Genomic DNA, 11774 nt, shown 5'->3' on the forward strand with positions numbered 1-11774 from the left:
TTTTATACATCACATTACGATTTTCACGTTAAGTTTTCTGATAAGGTCAGTCTGAAATGCATCACTTATGCTAGGTCAATCATATTTGTTATGCAGTTGCATAAAAATCACTCCACGACAGTTCTGTATCCATTTCGTGCATATGCCCCCGCAATCACGTCTATTAACTTCTGAGATATTATCACTTAGTCACAATTCCATATAATAAGCAAAATTTAAACTATAATATGAATGAATAATGAATGAATGAATGAATAAATAATTTATTAACGTGCAACCTGAATTTTTCATGTTCAAATATATAGATTACAGATATATTTTCAGCCAGCCAGATAGGCTTACGAAGCACAGTCATATGTACACATTAAGTTAAGTAGAAAATGAGGGTTCTATGAATTTAACATCATTTGTTATAGGTAAAATAAGTTTGAATAAGCAAGTTTTTATATAACACCACGTCGTATATCTAAACAGTCTATGATATAGTTTGCAACAATTTTGGAATTATTCGTCAGCAGTTCTTTCAGCGCATCTAAAGGAGAGTCAAAATTTATGGAAGATATTTGTTGTGTAAGTTCATTTCGCATAATTGCGTAACCCGAGCACAAAAGTAGGAAGTAGTTTTCGTCTTCAATGAGGTTAGAGTTACATACTTTGCAGAATCTACGGTCTAACGGAATATTGCGATAGCGGCCTTGTTCCACTCCCGCACCGTATTCTGGCAATAACTGATCGCTGTTTCCTCGATAAACAGTTTTTCACATACGCTTCAGTACTAAAATCGGTCTTAAATAGCTTATATGTTCTAAGTTTTGGCATGTCTTGAACTTTTGTATTCCACTCGATTTTGAAATTGTCTATAAGTGTAGTCTACTGAGTCAATAATGTACTTTGTCGATATCAAGTCTTGATTGTCTGTATGATTAAGTAAATTTGCCAGACCACTATTGTTCAAAATTGTTTTAACACTATTAAACCATGTATTTTTGTATCGTGCCGAAATCTCAACATCCCAACTAAACACTTTTCGACAAATTCTGGATTCCGGTAAGTTCATAAGTCTACACCACAATCTAATTGCGTTACACTGATTGTTTATATGTACTGGAGTCCATCCAATATTACCCGTTATTGCTGGAATCGGTGAGGTTTTCCCAACACCTAAGAAAGTACGAATAGCCCGATACTGAAGTCTTTCTAATACATCATATCGTTTCAAACCCCAAACGCCTGACGCATAGTCCATTACGGGGATGACAGTATTTTCGTATATCTTTGCGAATGTAGCATAGTCCATGTTACCCATATGAAGATTAGCGAGGAGGTTAACGATCCAAGTGCCCTGCTAGCCGCAACCGAGAGTTCTTTTACAGATATGTTGTAGTCTATATTTTCAGAGACTGTTAAACCAAGATGGCGATATCTATCAACGAAGTCAATTGCTGTGTTACCAAGCATAAACGTGAAATCACATATGTCAGTTGTTGTTTTACGAACATGCATAATCTTTGTTTTATCAATATTCACATGTAAACAGTTTAATTTTGTCCACTCATGTAAGACGTCAAGTTGGCGTTGCAGACTATCAGAGATAAACACAATATCATCCGCATAAAGTAAGCAGCTTATCATATCCTTTCCAACTTGAACGCCGCATGATAAATTGTTAATTTGTGGTACTAAACAGTCAATGAATAACGCAAAGAGCGTCGGAGCAAGATTATCGCCTTGGCGTACTCCTGTATCAACTGAGAACCAATCGGTGAGTATCCCGGGAGACAAGCGGACAGCAGTTTTCAGTTTCGAATAAAGACATCTAATAGTATTGAACATATTTCCATGTATACCTGAACTTAAAAAGTTTATTCCATAAAATAGTATGGTTGACCGAGTCGAAGGCTTTGCTAAAGTCTACGAAACACAAGAAAGTATCACAGTTCATTAGTTTTCTATTACGCAAAATTGTACATAAGGAATAAATATGATCCAGACATGATCTGAGACACCTAAATCCGTTTTGCTCTTCACTCAATAGATTATTGTTCTCAAGATATCTAACAAGTCTTTCATTCATTATTTGACTAAATACAATAGCGACAGTTGACATAAGACTAATTCCTCTGTATCCTAATGGATCACGGTAGTCCTTTCCATACTTTAAAATCGGACAGATGATACTTTGGCACCACATATCAGGTACTATTCCATGTGAAAAACAAACATTATATAGTTCATGAAGAATGTTGGTTAGTTTGTCACTTTTCAAAATTTCATTTGGAACATTGTCGACTCCGACTGCTTTACCATTCTTTAGACCATGTACCACACGTTTAACCTCTTCAATCGATATAGGATCGTTTATACTTTGTTGTTCAGTATCAATCGTTTCATTTGTATGGTTCAAACTTTCAAATTCTTGTTCTAACTGTGAGTTTAATTGTTCTAATTGTTCAATAAAATCATTGTCCACATTCTGAATATCACCAGAAAAAAGCTTCGCGTATTCCTGTTTCCATCTAGACAGAATATCGTTTGGGTTATGAGAAACACTACCGTCACCCATTATCACGCTATCAATTGTTTTTGTATCTTTCCCGGGTCCAAGTTTGTTTACTTCCAGCCAAAATTCTTTCGGGTTCTTCTGGTTAAACGTTTTAATATTATCAAGTCTTTGAGCCACATATTTACGTTCTTCTTGTCGTAGACGTTTATCAAATTGTCTTCTCTTTATTTTAAACGTGTTTTTCAGTTCATTTTTAATCCGTCTGTCTCCTTTAGATTGTAAGTATTTTATCTCAGCTTTGTTTGTTTCTATCAATAAGTCTCGTAAATCATTGTTCCAGTATGTTCCATCGTTTACGTTTGTTCGAACTTGGTGTATAGTCTTTGTAGTCAACCTTGTTGTCCATTTCATGATGAATAGCTTCAATGAATGATTCGTATATAGTGTTAATTCTATCGTCAATATTGCGGATATCGAGTAAAGAGTCGATAACATTTTCGAGACATCGCATGCATCGTTCACTGGTAAATAAGTCTTGCGGTATGTTTGAAACATTATATTTACGTGTTGATTGATATTTTATATTCGTAGTATCAGTGACGTTTTCGGTTGTATCTAATATGTTCTTGTTGAGTTGATCATATTCTGAGATTCTAAATGAACAGTTAAGTATAGAGTGATCCGGTAATCGTGCATTCGTCGAAAGTTGAACACCATTTTCAATTATCAGAGACGAAATCAGTTTTACTTCAAAGTTACAAACATTCGGAAGTACTGTATATGGGACAATCAGATAGTCAACTACTGATTTCCCGATGGGTGAAAAAAAACGTAAAATTGTCTTTCGAGTAATCCCCACGTCCGTTTAGCATACAGCAGTTAGAGTCCTTCAAAAAGTCTAGCAAATAGTCACCAAATGCGTTTCTTGTTTCGTCAATAGGAATACGTTTTGGCAAATAGTCTAATGAATCATTAAAATCTTGGAGATTTCCAACTCGTCCATTGAAATCACCGCAAATGAAAATCGGACAACCCGTACTATAAAGATACATCTGAGATAAAAGACAGTCATAGAATTCTTGAGCAATGTTACCTCTACTCGATCGCTCGGGTTGTAGATAACACACGCATAAATATAAAATTAGCTCTGGGCCATCTTTGTTTTTTAAATAAATCCATAAAATGTCATCTCTACTATCGTCTAGAATGTTTACTTCAAAATTGTCATATAGCGAGTTTTTAATTAAAAACCAATACCTCCACTACCACGCCATGCGTTGTTCGAAATTTGTTTTCTATTGTTTCCAATACAATGATAACCTTCCAAATTAATAGTCTGATCATTTCTCAAGTGACTTTCGCAAAGTCCAACTATATCGTACTTTAATGCAGTTAAAATACTTTCTCATAATTCCCTACTATCATCGTTTTGTCGTGTCACATACCAACCATTACAATTCCAACAAGCCAGTCTTAATTCGGCATCGTAACTATTTGACTGGTTGAACTGTTAATTTTGCTTCACGGTTACACGCCCGCCTCGAAATTGAAGTTCTGGAATTGATTTGATTATCTGTTTCATATTAGCGTCGTTGATGCGTTCTTGTCGTGTACGATCTGTTTCTATGTAGATATTTTTGTAATCATTTATGTCTTTTAGTTTTCGTTTGTTCTTAAGGACATCAACACGTTGATTTTCGTCTGCGAAAGTAACAAGAACTGGTTTCGGACGTTGTGTATTGTTTACTCTTGCGTTATTCGGATTACCGATCTGCTGAGCGCTAACTACACTAAACTCTAATCCAATTGATCTTAGTATTCCGTTAACATACGTCTCCAGGCTATCAGTATTTAATCCTTCAGATTTAATGTTTTTAAATACAAGTTTTGGCTGAACATTTTTCATACTAACAGATGGTAGATCATTGTTTATTTCTTGTTGTTTACTTTCATAATTTGACATTTTAGTTTCCAGTTCCTTTATTTTGTTGTCAACTTGAGCAAATTCTAAAGTCATTTCATCTTTTAGTGTTTTCATGCTCATCTTTATTTCGTTTGTAAATTTTGTCTCTAAATTTGAAATTCTCTGTTCGAGTGACGTTCTCAGGGAATCTTGATTTTGTTTTACTGTCAACATTAGTTTATAAAGGTCAGCAGTGGAAACAGTTTGATCCGACTGGGTAGATGTTGTATCGGATGTTGTCGACATTGTTAAATTAATAGGCTTAGGACAGGAATATGAGTAAGATTTAGTGTTCATTCGTTTTGGTGTAGGCCCATAATAATCACTATCTGAATCTGATGTACTGTACCTAGGCCTTTGATTGGGCTGATTTTTGTGTCTCGGCATAACTAATCGGTGCAAATATACCTTTCAATTCTTCTGATATTTTCTTTTATCACAATAAAAGTCTAGATGTTATAATAAATCCATGTTTACACTATAAATTTTCACCGAGTAAAAACAAACGTCCATCTTGTTGAGCCTCAATTCACCCCTTCATAATACATGAGGAACGTGTCCACGTTAGTGTTGTCAGATGCTTGTTGAATTGAAAGTATATTGTCCATAATACAATTATGAACTTAGTAACACTCACCATCCAAGGTCCAGGCGGTACATATCTCTGTGATAATAGTTTATTTCATTGTTTTTTTGTTTTTTTTTTTAAATAATCCTAAGCCCCTCAGTAGAACAAAAAATAAACAAACGCAAACAAAATTAAAAGCAAAAAAAAAAAAAAAAAAAAACAGCTTGCGTCTTTATGTGTGCATGATGTTCAGTTGGTATGCAATAATATATTAATGATAATAAAAACAAACAAATAAAGAAAAAAAAGAAAATAAACGTTCATTAGTGACCTGTAGGTTTACTGCCAGAGGTGTTGCGCCCGACACTTAAAAATTTTGGACATTTGATTTTATGAGCTCATGATGGACATATTGTTTGTTTTGTCCATCTGTTTCCTTTGTTTTGTTGTGTATTTGGACATGTCCCGGTTCCACCTTGCACTGGAAAACAAAACTATCGACTTATCCTCCATCGGAAATACAAAGAGAACTGCAAAGTATGTACATGTAACTATTATACACACGTTACCAACTTAATATTCTATCAAGTTCACACTATATACAATATTCCTCTCAAATACGCATATTCCATTAAGACATGCAAAAATGGCAATTTTGCGTTTCAAAACCGTTTCACATTTACAAATTTAGAATTGCATGAAACAAAAAGGGGTTGTAAATTTGGTCATTGAATCATAAAAAACCTATAGTCAGGTACATTTTAGCATTAAAAACAAGCTTATCTTTTAAATATTCACTCACTGTGGACCTAACTTAATTAATTATATACCGGAAGTAAAATTCTGTATAAGGACCAATTAATAAAAATCCATATATAAATAGAATATTGTTACGAAGTAATGGTAGTAAACTACGAATTTATATATTATATAAAACAATCTATTGTTGAGTCGTATCTAACACAAAATATGTCCAAAAATGTACAGAAGTGCACTTGCAAAATTTAGATGTGATGTTGCTCCTTTAAAAATAGAAACTGGACGTTATGAATAGAAACCAGTATCTGAGAGCATTTGTTTCAATTGTAAAGATATTATCGAAGATGAAAAACATGTTTTAATTTTTTGTCCATTATATGAACATCTTGGTAATCTATTATTTTAAGAAGCCTGTAAATATAATGAATTGTTTTATACATTGTCTGATAACGATAAATTTATTTATACAAAATGTATTTTTAAGTGTGAAGAATTGTGTCAATTAGCTGCTAAAACCTGCTATAATATTTTATATAGAATGACTAGTTTTTATATGAGTAATTAACTTTTTATAAATGTGCTGTATATTTCTTCTTGTATTTTATTTTGCATGTGTACATATATGAATATATCTTTATAGTCTCTCATAATTCTTAATAGAATGGCACTTGTAGACTGCTTTTCATACTTTTATGTCTTTTTTTTTTGTTGACTTCTAAGCATAAGTATGTTGTATAACTTATGGTATTTTATATGTCCTGACCCATGCTCCCAGTTTTTAGTGGAGTCCGAGTTGCGCATTTGCTTTTGTTACTTTGTATGTATGATTTTAGTTACTTTATGTTCTTTGTTGTATATGTCTGTTTTCCATGTCTGGTCTTTGTCCCTGGATTACATTCTTTTGATTACTGCTAGAACCTTGGTTCCCTTGATTACTCTTGTACAAGTGGTGAGATTTTAATAAAATTGAATCTTGAATCCATATTTAGTGGTCTAATGCGAATATTTTATTTATTTGACTAATATATGTATGTGCCTTTATACAGTATACACGTTAATTAATAAAGGTGTAATTAAATATGTATTTTCATATTAAACCTGTATACAGTCCTCGTACAGTCGTATTGCACCTCGGGTCAGTAGTGGTGACCTCAACAAAATACGACCTATAACATAAAACTATTTTTATGCACATGATTAAATTTAATACATTGTATCCTCTAACAGAAGTGGATGTCTTTGATATCATTCACATGTTTTTCAATATAATAATGAATGTATCATTGCTTTACATCTTCAAAACGCTTTTTATTTTGAGTTTAAGTAGTATACTCTGGTATTATACCGTACTTATCTAAAGAAAATGTTTTTAAAATAAATCCCATATTCGACGAATATCAAGATCTGGCCTAAATTAACATTGATAATTTTGATTAGAATCATTTTATCAATTACTTGTAAATGTTGTGATTTCGTGTTAGTGCGTTATTTTAATTTTTATGAGAGTTATATGCCCTATTTTAATTTTTATCGCATGATTTATTACATTGTGATATCAAGTTCAAATTCAAATTCCGGCGGTTTAAAACAAATGATTGATAATGATGTATGCTTTATGGTGATATTTTAATATGATTTTGTCAATTTCGGATATTTTCCCTATATTATCAAGTTATCTAGTACGTCTACATCATGTTACGTAGTTGATATTAAGGATTTCGCCCTTGTTGCTAGATTATTACCGGATTATACTCACAGGCAATATAGCAAGTTTCGCTTGCGGAGCAGGATATGCTTACCCTTCGGGAGCATCTGATGTCACTTCGTTTTTTTTTATATTACTAGTGCTTTGTTTTTTTGTGTGACGTCTTCTATCCCGTAATACCTTCATTTTTTATGTGTAATATTTCATTTGGATATATGCATTGTGTATATAGAGTCTCTGTTTCATGTGTTCACGCTCAGACCATGTTTTGGGATTTTGACGTATCTGTATCACTCCTCTGCTGATGCTTTAGTATTTGATGTCTAAATAAAAAAGATACCAATCAAATATTTGTTCATACAAGACATAAATTTCATCACAGATAAGTTCTCCAACTTTGCTATTCTTAATACTGAAAAAAAAATGTTTAGCTGATGTCATATGAAAATGCAATGAGGCTAAAATATTGGAGAAATATGATAACTACTGATTTATTTTTCAAATTTAAACACATTTCAGTATTGTATATTAAGCTTGTCCATAGGTAGTCAAGAGGTATTTTTCGATCTGCCTAACTACATGTATGTTCTTAAAGAATAAATAAGTACTTCAATTTTGTAGATCTGCAGGAGACATGCGAAGGAATGAAACGTTTTGATTCATAAAATGCACATCCTTAAGCACTGTCCCTTGATGATGTTCCCTGCGGGCAGACAATATAACCAACCAATCAGTAGACAAAGATTTATACACTTAAAGTACGACTTGTCTTGTTGGTCTATATTGGACACAAAGAGGTATGCAATGATTTTCACGAATGATGTTAATCTAGAGTACCGTCCCTTGGTGCCCACTGTGGACCGACAATACTCAATGTCACAAACCTTTAACTGCCTATGTTTTTACGTGGTACTGTCACGAAGAAAATTATTCAAATTATGTTTTAGACAAAAAATCGAGCGAACTTCTTACTCTAAAATAAATGATGCTTGTATATGATATATATAAAATTTGACCCTTCCGAGTGATGGATTGAGGTATAGTATGTATACAAACATTCGTAGAGCACGTTGGTCGCCAAAATTGACAAAATCCTCCTAATCCAAACATGGAACAACACATTTACAGGGCGCTAGACTTTGCGCATGCGGTGTAGCCTTAGATGTCACAGCGGTTTGTGTTCAAGTCCCGCGGAGTGAACGACCAAAACTTTGCTTCGCAACTTTGACAGTTCTAACATCGTTGGGAGTTTTTCAGACCTTAGTTGATTTCCGCTGGATTTCCCTTGATTACTTTTTCTATGCTTATGTTATCTTCCCTGCATCCATTTGATCCGATGGAGCAGTGTATCGAATAATGTCGTCACATATTGAGATGTACGTGTAAAATTGACTTCTTGTATAAAATTGATTTGTTGTGAAATGTACCTTTCATTTGATCTTCTATCCTACATAACAACACCTAGTTGTTGTCCAGTACTACCATACATCGTGTACTATGTTACAGTCCAAGATTTATCCTACGAAGAGGAATGACTTCCGTTCGATTTACGCATAACATAAACTGCTGCTTCCCGGTTTATAATGCACTTAAATCGAACCAAAGTGTTTTTTATACACGATAATATATTCAGATAATAGTTACATTTCTTAAATGTAGTTTTTTGACATTATTTTACTTGACGCCTACACAGAAATTACACAATTTACGAAATCAGAGTTCGTTATAAAGATTAAGCAGTATGACTACATGTGTGTTGGATCTGATTCATTTATAAACCTTAAAAGTTTACAGAATTAGCTTTTTAATTTCACGATCTCATAATGGACACTGTGTTTGTTTTATCTGCTATGTTCTATAGTGTATTTGAACAGCTTTGGAAAAATCAGTGTTGTATTACTACCTATAATAGAACTATTGGCATATCTTCCTTCCATAGGTAACAAAAGTCTGTTACTATCTAATCATTGCGTAAGGTTTTCCATAATGGCTTAGTTATTGGTCTATTGGCGATCACCGTACCAATAAATAAGCCAGTATGGAAAATCTTACTCAATTATAGTATTTTTGTTGCGTGATCTATTGTTTTGAGTTTTAAATATTTGCTTTTACAATTACCTATTGATTTCCCCGTTATTGTTTAGATTAATTTAACATTTAAAGGTCTATGGGCTCTTGATGATTTCATGTACTCATACAACCCGTGTTCACTCTCTCAGAGCTAACTTGTAAAGATTATTCAGTGAGTGTTCTGTTCTTTTGTTATTTTTTATTTGTCATTTATTAGCACTTGTATAGCAGATTTCTGAAATATCTTCATCTCCACGAACACCTGGGTCTGCCCTTGTCAAGAACTTCATCCTCACAAACACATGGGTCAGCCCTTATCAAGAACTTCATCTTCACAAACACATGGGTCAGCCCTTATCAAGAACTTCATCTCCACCAACACCTGGGTCTGCCCTCATCAAGAACTTCATCTCCACGAACACCTGGGTCTGCCCTTATCAAGAACTTCATCTCCACAAACACATGGGTCTGCCTTTATCAAGAACTTTATGTCCACGAACATCTGGGTCACCCCTTATCAAGAACTTCATATCCACAAACACATGGGTCTGCCCTTATCAAGAACTTCATCTCCACAAACACATGGGTCTGCCTGTATCCAAGAACTTCATCTCCTTAAACACGTGGTCTGCCCTTACAAAGAACTTCATCTTCACAAACACCTGGGTCAGCCCTTATCAAGAACTTCATCTCCACAAACACATGGGTCAGCCCTTATCAAGAACTTCATCTCCACAAACACATGGGTCTGCCCTTATCAAGAACTTCATCTCCACTTCACTTCGACGGGTTATAAGGTATAATTTAACAGTTTCTGTAGATGTGTATGTCTCACATGCTTTCACCGAAAAGATCTGCTAAAGTGCTCAGAGTTGTGTAACACGTTTCTACAACCAACAGTAGTATTCCTTGCGTTCTCATCGATGGTGGTCAAAATCAATCAATCAGTGGTTTAGTCCACGCAGTTTAGTACACGGGCTGAGGTAATCCCCCTCTTGCAACGACTAACTCCATTGTAATTTTTAGGTACCTTATTACCTGCCATTTATTAATTAAATTGGCACACAAAGCAAAAATAAATAAACTGAAGCATTTCTGTATTTTTTTGCAACTTTTTATTCCTCATGGAGGCAAATATTCAAAATCCATTTTGTTATTCTTCAACTTTCTTCTTGAAGTTTTTTTCTCTTCCAATCAGAATCATTATTTCAGGCAATGATATATTTTCCAGTTTTAGGTATGTGCATACATCTACTGTTTGAATAACAATTTCACTATAAAAAGATTCAAGTTCTTCCTGCTCTGGTTCTAATGGAATATAACAACACATTTGATTAAATATTAACAAAAATAGAAAACCGAAAAATTTTTTTTATTATGGGATAGTTGGAATACGTCAAATCTAAAATCGTGGCCTGAAAGTGAGCGTTTGTTTCCTGTGTTTGATGTAAGTTTGCTAAAACGATAGTTTGAATAAATTCAAAACATTTGAATAGACATATGCATTTCGGAAATAACCATGGATAGATGAAACAAAACAAGAAATTAAATAAAAAAAAAACCAAAAAACAAAAAAGCAAAAAACAAAAACAAACAAAAGCAAACAAACAAACAGAACAAAACAAACGAAAAAAAACATAAAATAAATACAGACACAGACAAAAAATGTACTTCGGTAATCCGGGCTTCAATACTACTTGAAACACGAGCATAGTGAGAGTATTTCATGCTCTTTGTGTATGATTATAACATTATTACAGAGCTAAGTCAAAAATATACTGTGATCTGTCACTTTTATAAACAAGGTGAAATAATGATTTTATCAACATGCCAAACTTAATTATTTGTTATACACGTCGATTTCATCATCATTTGGAACAGATTAATACATGCGTATGAAAAATATGGTAAATCTCATCTATGTTTTATACTTAAACCATGTTCATTCAACATTTATTCGCGCATATATCGCATCCTGAAGAATTCCTGGTACATGTACTTGCAAATGTATAGTGCTTGACAATTATTTTCAATTTAAATTCTTCTCACACTTACCGTGATTTATGGAATATCCATCTGGGTCGAATAAATTTACAATAAAGATACATGAAGTAATGAATTATCGAATGTTCCTAATTTCGATAATTTAACTGTGAATAAACTCAGTATTTAAATTCTCTGACTTTTCCCGCCAAAACGCTTATAC

The sequence above is a fragment of the Perna viridis genome, chromosome 11 (genome assembly GCF_037379345.1).
Source record: "Perna viridis isolate PV_CMFRI_1.1 ecotype Kerala chromosome 11, ASM3737934v1, whole genome shotgun sequence".
Classification (NCBI taxonomy): Eukaryota; Metazoa; Mollusca; class Bivalvia; order Mytilida; family Mytilidae; genus Perna; species Perna viridis.